The following is a 15,406-nucleotide window of genomic DNA, read 5'->3' on the forward strand; positions in this document are numbered from 1 at the left end:
ATGTTATTTCAGTGTATTTGCTTCTTCGAAAATTGATGTGTGCACTGTCTGAACTCCGAATCAAATTATAAATGGTTTCAATTTGATACTTTAATACCCTGTTCACATGCTTGCTAGATTCAAATCGGACGCCGTGATGAAATCCGATGTATATCTGTTATTATCATGTCGCAGTTTACGTTCACATGTGGTTCTGAAATGTGTAATTGTTATTCAAGATTAAATCCACACATGAGTGAGATAAATATTCATGTATGCACGCGATTTTCTGGCTAAAAAAAAGCAAACAAATTAGCATGCACATTGACATATTCTGGATCAGAATAGGCATTTGCGTATGCTCATTTAAGACTAAAATAAGATGTTAGCTAGTTGAAACCAGCTGTCAAAATACCTACATCATGACAAGTGGTTTGACTCTCAGACTGGATTAACAAACAACATGTAATCTGGAATATGTGTGAACGTTTTGTCTAATTTCAACCAGATTTTGTTGCGTCGTGTGATATTATTTTGTTTTATTATACTTCATGTCAAAATGCCAGATTTTGATTGGTTAATACGAGGGAGACAATTTACTCTATCCCAATGGCATGGCAAATACTCTATTACCCTTCACTGAGACGCTTGATCAAGTGTGCGCTTTATTAAATCCGGATGATTGTTATGTACATAGTTTATTACTTTGAATTTCAAATTTAAAACACAGTAATAACAGAACATTCAGTATGATAAATTAAATAACACATATCTGAGAGGGTGATAGAGCAGATTGTTACCCCTCAAAAAGACATTGTCAACCTTGGCTTCGCCTCAGTTGACAATGTTTTCTCGGGGTAACAATCTGCTCTATCACCCTCTCAGCTATGTGTTATTTATATAGTGTCGTGTAATCGGGGTATTATTTTGTTGCGTCGTGTGATCGGGGTATTATTTTGTTGCGTCGTGTGATCGGGATATTATTTTGTTGTGTCGTGTGATCTTGGTATTGTTTTGCGTCGTGTGATCGGGGTATTATTTTGTTGTGTCGTGTGATCTTGGTATTATTTTGCGTCGTGTGATAGGGGCATTATTTTGTTGTGTCGTGTGATCGGGGTATTATATTGCGTCGTGTGATCGGGGTATTATTTTGTTGTGTCGTGTGATCGGGGTATTATTTTGTTGTGTCGTGTGATCGGGGTATTATTTTGTTGTGTCGTGTGATCGGGGTATTATTTTGCGTCGTGTGATCGGGGTATCATTTTGGCAACACCAGGTTTTAAATCTGAAAATATATCAAATTTCATGATTTGAAACGTTGGAAAATCTTTCAGATATAATTAATACTCTGTAATGTTCCAATACCACTGGGTCTTACTAGGGTTTCAAACACACTGTTGAACATTGAATTGTTTAAAAATAATTATTAAAATTGGACCTACACTTGCAACTCAATGGATGCCTTGAAGATCAAGGCATTTGTTTCAATGTTTTATATCTTATCCGTGTGGTTTTTTTAAACTCAGCGAAATCACATTTAATCGATTGAAGTGGAATATACATATGCATGCATTTATTATAGTTATATTAAATGAACAAACGCTGACCATCTCTATATCAATGAAAAGAGTAAATAATTATTATCAAATGATACTTACCACTGGATTTTAAGTGACACGATCGAGAAACATCAGTAAATCAGGAACCGCTTATCTGTCCGGAGCACCTGAGTTCACCTCCGGTGTTTGGTGAGGTTCACATAAACTAAGAAGGTGTGGTATGATTGCCAACGAGACAACTCTCCACAAAAGCTCAAATGACGTTGAAGATTATAAATTATAGGTCACCGTACGGCCTTCAACAATGAGTAAAACTCATAACGCATAGCAAGTTATGAAAGGCCCCGTAATGACGAATGCAAAAAAGTCAAACGAGAAAACTATATAATGGCCTGGTTCATGTAAACAAGAGGATCTCAAGAGCCTGAATCGCTCACCTGTAATTTTTGGCTTAAATCTTTCATCAATGATTATTTTTGCTTTTCAATATATATTAATGAGTGGCTTAAAAAACGCCATTTAAATTTTCTTTGTATCTGTCATATTTTCTTAAAAGCAAAAAAATGCATTTTACCCCAATGTTCCATTTTAGCCATAGTGGCTATGTTTCTTGACGTACAAGGAAATAAAATACAAACTTTATACTTGATTCTCTGAAACTCATTCAGCCCAAGTTTGGCTGAAATTGATTCAGCAGTTTCAAAGGAGAAGATTTTTTAAAGTAAGCAAACTAGATGAACAAATTGTGAAAAATTGTCTTTAAAGGGCAATAACTCCTTAAGAGGTCAATTGACAATTTTGGTCATTAAACTTATGTGTAGATCATACTTTGCTGAACATTTTTGCTGTTTACAGTTTATCTTTATCTATAATAATATTCAAGATAATAACCGAAAACTGCAAAATTTCCTTCAAATCATCAATTCAGGGGCAATAACCTAAAAATCAGATACCTAATTTGGCTGATAATTTCAGAGCAGGTAGACCTTGTCCTAATGAATACTCTAACTTCTTGTCTGATTTCCTCTAAATGCTTTAGTTTTTGAGATATAAGTCAAAAACTGCATTTTACCCTATGTTCTATTTTTAGCCATGGCAACCATGTTTTCTGAGGAAACAGAAAATAAATCACAAACTTTATTCTAGATAACCTAAGAATCATACAGCTTAAGTTTGGTTTAATTTGGTTCAGTAGTTTCAGAGGAGAATTTTTTTAAAGTTTGAAAACATGATAAACAAATTGTGTAAAATTGTCTTTAAAGGGCAATAACTCCTTTAGGGGTCAATAATAACCGAAAATGTCCTTAAAATTCCCAATTTAGTGGCAGCAACCCAAAAATGGGTTATTAGATTCATCTGAAAATTTCAGGGCTGATAGAACTTTACATAATGAACACTTTTAACCCGTCAGATTTGCTGTAAATGCTTTGAAGTTTTTGAGATATAGGCCAAAAACTGCATTTTACCCCCTATTTTCTATTTTTAGCCATGGCGGCCATGTTTTTTGACGAAACAGAAAATAAAACACAAACTTTATTCTAGATACCCTAAGGATCATTCAGCTTAAGTTTGGTTGGAATTGGTTCATCAGTTTCAGAGGAGAAGATGTTTAAAATAGTTTACACTGGACGGACGACGACGGACGCCAAGTGATGGCAAAAGCTCACATTTCCTTCGGAAAGGTGAGCTAAAAACATAAAAGAAAAATAAATATGATAAACAGCATGCAACAAACTACAACCACTGAATTACAGGCTTCTGACGGCCCCATGAACTTGGACAGTGGTGTAACAGCACAACATAAGAACACACTATAAAATCCGTTAAAAAAAAGAGGCGAAAGATACCAAAGGGGCATTCAAAGTCATTAGTCTAAAATAAACTGACAACGCCATGGCTAAAAGAGAATAAGACAAACAAACAACAGTACACAAAACACACTATAGAAAACTGGAATGAGCAACACGAACCCCACAAAAAAATAGGGGTGGTCTCAGGTGCTCCGGAAGGGTGAGCAGATCCTACTTCACATGTGGCACCCGTCGTGTTCCTAATGCAAGTACAAACCCGGTGATGTCTTGAAAGGAGCTTAACTCATCAGATTGATACAAAGCACAATAACAGCTAACAAAAACACAAAAGGCACAAAGTACAGATCTGATAGTACTCGCTATTACTGAAAGATAGTTCAAAGTCAAAAAGCTTAATCATAAGTTTCCAGTGTTGCTTGCCTTTACGTCTCTTTTCTTTTTTGGACATGGTGCTGTCTTGTGATTTTTATAACTACATGGTATCCTTTTCCTCACTTGTATTGAAGATGATTAACGAAAATGATTAACGGTTAATGAGAATGTGACGTTAAAACTAGACTCAAAGTAATGTCTATCGATGGGTTAACTTTCATTTCTATCATGCATTTTACACAATGACTAGTCATACTTGGCTAAGCAACGAATATCACACAAAAAAAAACCCAACAGGATATAGTATTTACAACTGACATGTAATCCTCGAATGACAAGATTGAAATTTACCAGCCTTTTCACACAAAATTCTAGCTTTAGTTATCATCCGTATAACATCCTTCTACAAATAGTCATACGTCCTAGCAAACTCCGTACAGTGATCGTTTCCGTTCCGGAACTGTTTTCCCTTACTACATTAGTGTAGAGTAGTATGCGGATCGGAACTGGAACTGCCGGGGAGTTTGACGCTTAGACGCATACATGTGTCGATAGTAGTCATTTACGTACAAATACAATACAATACAAATAGTTAATTTACGTCTCACCATTAATATAACCAAACAAAATATGATACACGAAAACATAAAATAATATGAAATAGAAATGCCATCTAGTGATTATAGTAAAATTCTTATTGAAAAAAATTTTTTGGTCTGTACTAAGACTTTGAACGAAAGAACTTTTAGACTATCATCAGATTTATAGTCTTGAAAACCCAACCTTAAAAAATGCCAGCACAATTATGAAATTTGGCACGGTTAAATACGGATTTTTATTTCAAGCATTTTGTACAAGTGATTAAAAAAATCAGTATAGTATCAATATTTTGTTTTACAAAGATTGACTTATTAGCATTCTTACGAGATGTCATAGATGAGTCAACGTGGATTATTACACTTAAAATCTAAGGATCAATATTTCGTGATTTTGTAACTTATTGTTCGTTTAAATTGTTTTTATATACCGAAGTCTGAAAAATAATTTAAAGGTATTTGTTTAAACTTGTATTGTGTAATACTAAAGAAAATGACGTTTATTTACACTGTTGTGTAATAATTTAAAATGCGTTTGATATCTACACTGATTTACCTATAAACTTTCTATGTAACACCAGGAAAAAATCCCTGAGTACATGTAGGTGGTAAACGTATTGTCAACAGTCTAAAATGAAACACCGATGAAAAATAAAGAAATCATAAAAAAGAGGAGAAAATTTCATGGGGTACATGTATTCAAAAAGTCAGAAAAAAACCCATCATGCACAAAAGATAAACGACAAAAAAGTCCACTGGTGTAACACACTGCATAGAACATTGCCCCAACAAAAAACAGAGATGAACTCGGGTTCTCCGGAAGGGTAAACAAGTCATGCTTCTGTTGCTAATGGCATGTTAAAAATTCGTAAATAAGTCACAATCGGTAATGTCACAAAAGAGGAAAAGTGGACGGGATTTTGACTACAACAAATAAATAAACATTTACGTGGTCATCGTTGAAACAGATATTCCATAACTGTCAATTAAAACCATGATGGCGGTCGTAAAACATTCGTAGGAACCCTGAAGGGATGAATTCATCTGTACCATAAGAACACCGAAGGGATTAATTCTTCTGTACCAGAAGGAACCCATGATTCAATAGATTCCTTGTAACAAGTAATCTTCTATCAATTATATAATAAAAGGGAGGGTAATAGTTTGTGAAAAAGAATGTGGAAAGGGACCTAACTACCTTTTGAATATCTTTGAGCAACTGTGATGAGTATAAGTCAACTCTAAATCGATATCAAATAATTAAGAATACACTCTACAGAAATGTGTGTTGCCTTATTAAACACAAGACTAGAACATTTAGTAAAACGTATAAAAACCAGTCTATATTGCTCACACATTGTTGTCAATATAATTGAATTCAATTCGACTGTCATACCAGTGATAGGTTTAGCTAGCTATAAAACCAGATTTAATCCACCATTTTCTACATATTAAGGAAATGCTTGTAACAAGTAAGGATTATGACAGTTGTTATCCATTCGTTTGATGTGTTTGAGCTTTTGATTTTGCCATTTGATAAGGGAGTTCCAGTTTTTACTTTCCTTTGCAGTTCGGTATTTTTGTTATTCTACATTTTTCTCGCAGGTGGTCTTTGCTATTAGTGTCCTCTTTTCATTCTTACACGACAAACCGCTTGTTAAGTAGCAAACTTTAGAAGTGTCCGAATGAGTACATGGAGTTCTCTATATCTTTGTTCATTTAAGCGAATGACGGCTTCTTGGCACTCATCTATCGATATGATCTGCAATATTGAGTTAAAGGCTTTTCATTGAAATGTTACATAAAAAAATTATTCTATTTTGTTGCAAATGGGTAAATAATTATGGCATATTTAAACCGAGTTATAAGAGTATATATGTGTTCTAGAAACTTTCATATATATGATATTTATGTATGTATCTGCTTACGTATAGTTAATGACTTATATCTTAACCGCTTTGCTAAGACCATGACTCGTCTTGGTGCTCTGTATCCGTCAAGTTCAATTATCGAGTATAATCTATCACATAATGCACTCTCAAAATTCACTTTTTCAAACCGCCTTAATACTTTAAAATGTGTAATTGGAATGTATGTCATGTTTGTAAAATAAGTGAAGTCTATGAAACAAAAATCAAATGTGGTGTTGTTGCCTCCTGCATATTTTTTAAATTTGTTTTACAAAAAATGTATTATAGGTAAATATCCATTCTGACAAAAAATCAACTGAACAGTGGTAACCTTGTAATCTCAAAAAATACAATAATATAAATATGAGATGATGTGGTATGATTGTCAATGAAACAACTTTCCATCAGAGACCAAATGACGTATAATTTAGCAGCTATAGCGGATTACCGTTCAGCCTTCAACAATGAGCAAAACCCATACCGCATAGCAAGATATAAAAGGTCATGAAATTGCAAATGTAAAACAATCAAACGTGAAAAATAACGGATTCCCAGTGCTTATTAATGTAAAAAAAAACAATAAACGAAACACAAATATGATATACATCAACAAAAGACAACCCACTGAATTGCAGGCTCTTGACGTGGGACAGGCACATACAGAATGCGGTAAGGTTAAAAATTTTGCGAGCTCTTGACCCTTCCGTAACTCTGGACAGTGGTGCAACAGCACAACATAATAAAAAAACTGTAAAATTCAACTGTAAAAGACATGACCCATCAGATCAATACAAATGTCCATACAGAAGTTTTTAGAGGGGAAATGTATATCTGTTTAGTGGACGACCATTTGATTTTCTTGGGGAGGAGGATTTTGAAAATGGATATCCTTACTTAGTAAAAGCTGAAAAATAAATAGTATTGCACACAACGGGATTGAAATGATTCTACAACACAAAATGTAGGAAACAATTGTGTACAAAAGTGAAAATAAATGTTCGCATGACAAAGCCGATGCATAAAATAAGCAAATGAAAATGAAAAACTAAACAGCAAAAATGAAGCTCCCCCCACCCGAATGTCAATTTGAAAATGGCCGTACCCTTATAGCGACAAACTAAAAATTGTTTCTTTATACAAATAAGATCCCTAGTATGGACTAGTATGGACATTTTTGGCTTTGAACAATTAACTGTTCGGTTATGTTTCACGATATTCTCGTCATAAAAACATGATTATTTTGTTTAAAAGCAACTGATTTGCGAGACTTGTCTTTCAATATACATTTAATTGTTCTTTTTTTAAGAAGATAAAATGATTTGATTACATTTTATTACAAACAGATTTGACAAAATATTTCTATTAATTATGTAATGTCTTAGATTTATTTATTAAGCACGTTTTTAATTCGTCATCCATTATCTATTGTTAAACCTTTAAGTGCTATTAATTTTTCAATCGGGTTTGTGACATTACACAATTGTAAATTTAAATATGTTCTTAAAAGGTTTTTACGTCAGTGTGAGCCAATTATACTGATGACATCACCAAAAGCTGTAAATTTCGTCGTACTCCATCATGAAATTATTAAGTTATGACGGCAGTAGTATAATGTCTTAGAAACCTCGAGCTCTGAAGTTTAAGTTGGAGATCTCAGGCACAATAAACTCATCATAGATACCAGTGGGGCCAGTATCATGAAAACCTATCTTATTAATAAGTTTCATTTACGAGAAAGTTACGATGGTGCTAAGAGCGTACCTCCAACCCCCTCGTGGGTTACTCTTAACAATTTTACAGCTATCTTAGTATACACTTACGACTGCGAGTTAAGATAGTACTCTTATCGACTTTTCCGAAGTGACCGCCTTTGATATTTGAACAGAATATTAGAATTCGAGGCAAAATCGATAGTAAAATTCATCTGTGCGTTTAATAGAACGGTCGAAAAACATACTTAAATTCAATAATTAGTTTTTATTGTTTGTTCTTATGTTGTACTGTTACACCACTGTCCCAGGTTGGGGAGGGTTGGCGCCTACAAACATGTGTAACCCCACCACAGACTACATGATCCTATATGTGCCTGTCTAAAGCTCGGTCCAAAGTCATTAGTTGATTATTGAGCAGTGAGTGTTATTGAGTGCATGGTTGTCATTTTTTCTCTCATATGGTTGTCGTTAGAACATTTCTGCCATATATGTTTTTTTCGTAAACTGTTTTGTTATAAATTAGGCCGTAAGTTTTCTCAGTTGAATAGTTTCATGTTAATTCCTTTTATAGCCGACTATATGGTATAGGTTTTTCTCACTGTTGCAGATTCTACGATTGCCAATTATTGCTTACATCCACTTCATTTGAACTTTGGTGGATAGTTGTCTCATTGGCAATCATACCATATCTCCTTATTTTTATATTAAAGAAATATTTTCAAACATTGAATAAAAAACAAAAAATGGCAGAAAGAGGTGCTCCAAACGGTCCAAAGAAAACAAGGTACGATTTTTCTTTCCCTATTGTTAATTTTCCATTTTTAACAGTGATGTTCCTATGGCACCGTCTTGCGGTATTTATATTTCCCAACTCGTTCGCTATGTCCTTGTCTGTAGTGACGTTTTACATTTCAATGAACGTAATTATATGCTTTACTGGTAAATTATTCAGTCAAGGATTTCGTTACCGCAAATTACTTAAAACTTTTACTAAATTTTTCCATAGATACACAGATTTGGTTTGAGAGTTTGGCTGTACCTCTCTCTAATAAAAGTTATTTCAAACAGAATAGCACATCTTGATTTTTACGGCGATGTTGTTTGAGCGTTGTAATTGAGGTACCTTCATGACGAATAACGCTATAAAAATCTTGCCAAATCACGTTAATGGTAATTTTTAATGCATGACGATAAAATGTACATTTTATTTATGACGATAAAAAAAAAGAACCGAGTGATTTTGACGAATCACGATAAATTTTTTCCAAAAATAAAAGGGTAACGGATAATAATTTGAGACCTGTGACGATCACAATAAGGATATTTAGACAAATCACGATTTTTGACGTTAACGGTAGCCATGGGCAGTCCATGTATCACGATGATGACCAGTTCTTCAATAACTATCATGTTTATTTCATTGAGGGACCATGTTTTTAAAAATTCTCATAAATTCAAATTGTTCAAAGCAAACTCGAGTTATTGTACGATTTCTATAGGAAAGAGTGAAGACCAGTCATAGTAGTAACTATAAGTCACTGCCATTCATTTAAGTGCAATTTTTCAGTATGTGAATACAAAATAAAGTTTTCTATAATTTTATAATTAACGAAAACATATGGTAAACAATTCAACAACTTCAATATAAAATTGACATCACTCCAAACAGAGAAACCACTCCCCACTGGTCATTAACATGTAAACGTCCGTTAACGACCGGTTTTCTGGTCTTTTTTTTCTGTATTGATGAGTTCAGACTTTTTCGACCGATTTTCAGAGATTGTTCTTATGTTGTTCTGTAACTCCACTGTCCAATGTTAGGGAAGGGTTGAGCGCTCACAAACATGTTTAACCCCGCCACATTCTATATGTGCCTGTCCCAAGTCGGGAGCATGTAGTTCAGTGGTTGACGTTGGTTCATGTCTGTCATATTTGTTTTTTCGTAACTTGTTTTGTTATAGATTAGGCCGTTGGTTTTCTCAATTGCATTGTTTATATTATTCATGTCGGGGCCTTTACATTTTTTTTGTAATAGCCGACTATATGATATGGATTTTTGTCATTACTGAAGGCCTATAATTGCTTACATCGACTTCATTTGAACGTTGTAAGATAGTTGTCTCATTGGCAATCATACCACATCTTATTATAATAAGAAAAGCAACTTTAACAAAAAGATGAATCGGAAAAAATGCTGTTACTGTATTAGGGGACATTTTCCGATTTTGTAATCACGGACAATCCTACTGTCGTCTAGGAAATCCAATGGATTTGTTCGATCTCTGAAGATCCTTATGGATTTCCTATTTTGCTCTCTTGAACGCAAAAGCAAGAATATTGCAAGCGCCATTTTATCAACTAAGAGAGAGATAGGGTGCCCCTGACCACTCTTAGAAATTTCTGTGAAGTTTTCAGTAAAAAAAGAAACTTGATACACTGAAAATTTGCTAAGAGTGATCAAAGACGATCTTAAGTTGATTATCGACGTTTGAGATACTCAGCCGTTAAGATTAAAACTAAGAGAGCGCTCCGAGTAGGATAAAGAGTACTCTTAGAGTAACTGTTGCGAGTGCAACATGAATTTTAAGGGCTGTCAATCATTCTAAGAATACTTCAAGATACACTCTAAGCAGATAAGATGATCTAAAGATGATCTTAAGCACTAAGATTCTTCATGATACTGGCCCCAGGATACCAGACATATGATACGTGTAGACCTCAGACATTGTTGTCAGTCTCTGCAACAGGCCACGATGCATCATGCTATTATCGTCAAACATTTTAAAAATCTCTATATATCATATGTTTTAAGAAGAATACGAATAACCCGGTATAAAGAAACTGTTAATAATATTTTCTTTAATACATCTAGTTTCTCTCACTATTTATTTATATGAATGGTAAATCGATTTGTATGGGCGAACTTCCAAGAAGAAATCTCATATTTTTTCGTTACCTGCTTAGCATTTTTATACATTTAAAAGACGCTGTGAAGCGTTTTCTTCAGTTTTTTGTTGTTTGTTTTGGCCATATCTCAACAGGTTGGTCTGAATAACGATATAGAGAAACCTACATTTAATTCATATTTTGTAATATTGCACAGAAAAATAGAGAACAATGGAAATGTCTAAATTTAGTTCTAAGACAAGAGACAACGAACCACACCAAACATTCTTATCCAATTTTAATTTTTTAAATTAAGTCAAGAATATATATTAACAAAATATCACATGGAAATGAAGTTTCAGTTTTCACTATTTTTTCATATCAAAAATATTTTTGAATTGAAGATCCATTGACCCCTCTGTTTTGGTGGGGTTTTTGTTGCTCAATCTTCATCTAGTTTCCTATGTAGTGCTTTAAGTGGATGTACTGTTATTTATCTGTTCATCTTTTTGGTCTCTTTTGTAATCTGTGTTTTTCATTACATCCCCAATTCTACGTGCAACAGAGAACAAGTCTAGTATCGCTGAATTCCGTCCATTCCGGTCCTGAACATATTGAATCCATCTAGTATGTATTGATACTCTAATTGATTTCCTTCACCATTAGTCAATCAAACTTTTCACAGTGATGGTACACCGATAGAAAATTTGCCATTCCTTTTTTGGACAGATATACAATATTTGTTTTCAAGTTACTCATATGTGGCAATTTGTCATTTTCATTATTGAATATATTAGAGGGTACCTTGTTTGTGCCTTCAGTAACTCCAACCGTTTTCTTTCAATATCGTTTACTCTTTGGACAATGATCATATACAAGTTGAAGATATGCACTTTCTATTATAAACATATTTCAATTGGTTTTTTTTTCTTAAATTGAACTTAGGTATTCATATCATTGCACTCTAGAGACGGTGAGTATTTTTTGGCATCTATAATTCCAGGTTTTTTTAAACATTATTAGATTACTTCCACATACATGTAATTGCACACAAATTAAAAATTCACTCCTGTAATTTTTATATTAAAATGTGAAGTATAACTGTATTTTGTGTCATGCATGCAACTTATTCGTTAGATCATTGAATGCTCTGGTACCTAGTTTATATCATCTGTAACTCCTGATGTCTTCCTTCAACATTCAAAATAACATTTTGTATTTGGGACCAGAATATGCTTATTATACCATATTCCAATACACATAAAAAGGAAATAGATAAATCTTACATTATATACAAATCCTTCCATAATAATAAATATGGCTTGGAAGTTAGATGCTATAAAGATAAAAGCATTCAGAGAGATAAACTCTACACAACATAAACATCTTGCAATGATTAGTCATTTATGGCAATAATGCTATAAAATGGAACAATTCGCCACTCAAAGAATTGTCTTAATTAGCATGGGAACTACCATATTCATGTATTTTGATCGGTTGGTCCTATAACAATTAATGAACTGTTTACACTTGAGGTATTTTGCAATTAGGTTGTCACTGGATGCGGTTCTCCAAAAGAGTTGGGTGAAGGTTCAAATATGGGATCGGTCTTGCTTAAAATCATTGTTTGGTATAATATGAAACAGAAACATTACAAACATACAGAGATAACACAACAAACTGCATAAGAACAATATATATGTTCGTGTATAACAAACTATATTAAATAGGTGATAAAACATAGGAAAATTCACTAAAATTGCCATTCAAACAAGAACTCTCACACTAAATAAAGGTCTCAGCTGTGAAATTTCCATTTCTATAGTAACACTCCAGTAGCGCATGAATATGGAATAAATATCTCCCAGTTGATACGATACAGCTTGCGTTTCCTATATCATAGTGTCCTTGAGAGAGCGTCACTGCTTAATACAAAGAAACTAATACATCAAGTGTTCCAATTGGCAAAGTGGAAGTTATCCCGTCGAAAGTTTTGCTGACGCCATCTGGATTTGAATGACTATTATGGAATATCTATATCACAGATTCATACGGATATGTTCCGCTTGACTTGTCGCTGCAACAATTCCGCCTTCTCGGCCTTGATTATGACATTACCAAAAGCGATTTATCATCATTTTTTTTATTTGATATAAGTAAAATGACGGATACCACAAGTGGAGCAGGAGCTTACCCCTCAAGAGCACATGAGCTGGTGAGGTCTGTGTTCAATTCTTAGTTTTGTGTGTAGTGTTTGGTTATTATTGTTGTTTTCAATTATTGTATTATGTCGAATTTTGTTATTCGGAACTTACAATAATGCACGGGTTCTGCTCATTGTTGAAGGACGTGCGGTGAACTTTACTTTTGCCAACATCCTCACCCTTTGTAATTAAAGTTATAAGCTGTCACAATATAATTGATAACACAAATAATACTGATCACCAGGTTTTTACTTACATGAGCAACACGACGGGTGCCACATGTGGAACAGGATCCTCTTATAAAAATAAGGAGATTTGGTATGAATGCCAATGACAAATATGTCCACCAAAGTTCAAATGAAGTAGATGTAGGCAATTATAGGCAACCATTTCGCCTTCAACAATAGGAAAAACCCATACCGTATAGTTGGCTATAAAAGGCACCGACATGAAAAATATGAATCAATTCAATCGGGAAAACTAACGGCCTAATTTATAACGAAACAATTTACGAAAATTAAATATGACAGACATGAACCAACGGCAACCACTAAACTACAAGTTCCTGACTTGGGACAGGGACATATAGAATGTGGCGGGGTTAAACTAGTTTGTTGGCGCCAAACTCTCCCCCTAACCTGGGACAGTGGTGTAACAGTATAACATAAGAACACACTATAAAAAAAAGTTGAAAAGGGCTTTACTCATCAGATCGATACAAAGCAGAAAACATCTGACTAAAATACAGACCGGACGTTGTAGCGCATCTATACATCCCACAACAAAAACGACACTAAGTACAGGTCTGAGAATACTCGCAGTTATTGACAGATAGTTCAAAGCCATTAACAACTAATAAAAAATCATGTATCCAACACTAAGATATCAATCAGTACACATTCAACATCCAATGGATTTAGTGTAAAGACGTAATTAGCAGTCAGAGAAAAACTTGACCTTATGCAATATCAAAATATATGTATCGGCAGATTGTAGTACCTTAAATGCATATGTGTATAACAATAATATTTAATATGGTTTTAATTTACTGATAACAAAATCAATATTTATACCAATTAAAACTATATTCAAAGATCTAATTACAGTGTTGAATTGATAACCTTTTAGGATAAGTTTATTTAAAGGATTGATAGGTTTACCCAGATCGTGTCTAAATTTCCGGGCTCGGTAAACAACATTCCGTAAAAATTAGGATGTGCTTTTCCGTTTAAAGTAAGTTTTCTACAGGTACAGCCAAACTTGCAAACCAAATCTTTGTATCTATGGAAGAATTCAATAAAGATTTTAAGTAATTTGTGGTAACGAAATCCCTAACTTAATAATTTGCCAGTAATGCATAGCTTACGCTCATTGAAATCCGAAACGTCACTACAAACACGGATTAAGCGAACGCCTTGTGATATATAAACACCGTAAGACGGTGCCAAAGGAACATCACCGTCCAAAAAAGGAAAATTAACAATAGGAATTTCTTTTTGTATAGAGTTTTTCAAGTAAAATTGAAATATCTAAATCTAGAAAAGGACAGTTATTGCTGTTAATATCAATATAACGGTAAGTGTTGTTGAATTTATCAATTAAATCGAATTTAGACGGGTTTTTACTAAATTTTGCAATAACCGTTGATTCATATCAGTACAGGAACAAGTCTGCTATTGAAGAGGCACAATTGGTGCCCGTAAGAATACCTACAAACTGTCGATAAACTGTATTGCCGAAACGTACATAAATGTTGTCGTTGAGAAAATTTACCTTTCCGGAAAACCTGAGATCACATCCAGTTTTTGGTGGGGTTCGTGTTGCTCAGTCTGTAGTTTTCTATGTTGTGTTTTGTGTACTGTTGTTTTTCTGTTTGTCTTTTTCTTTTTTAGCCATGGCGGTGTCAGTTTATTTTCTGACTTATGAATGTCCCTTTGGTATCCTCCGCCTCTCTTTGGCAGTCATACCACGTCTTGTAACTTTAATTGTTATTTTAAACTAATAGTATATAATTATAATTATTAATGCTTAACTGTCTGCTGAACCTTGCACCATGGTAGCAACAATACAATCTAAATTCTGTATCATTCAAATTGAAAAACACTGAATCCATTAAATGATATTTTGTTTTGTGTTTGTTTTTGATCTTTCGTAATGTAGATTAGAACATTGATGGTCACAATATACGTATTGTTACAAAATAGGGATACATTTATATGAACAGTAAATACAAGTATCAAAAAATATTTCGAATAACCGATAACCTTTATCAGTATGATGTTAAATGAATATAATCAATATAATTGATAACATAATTGTCTACGATTTTTTTTCCAGGTTCCTATTGCATAATCATGACATTTCCAAGAGCGGAAGG

The sequence above is a fragment of the Mytilus californianus genome, unplaced genomic scaffold (assembly GCF_021869535.1).
Source record: "Mytilus californianus isolate M0D057914Y unplaced genomic scaffold, xbMytCali1.0.p SCAF_3, whole genome shotgun sequence".
Classification (NCBI taxonomy): Eukaryota; Metazoa; Mollusca; class Bivalvia; order Mytilida; family Mytilidae; genus Mytilus; species Mytilus californianus.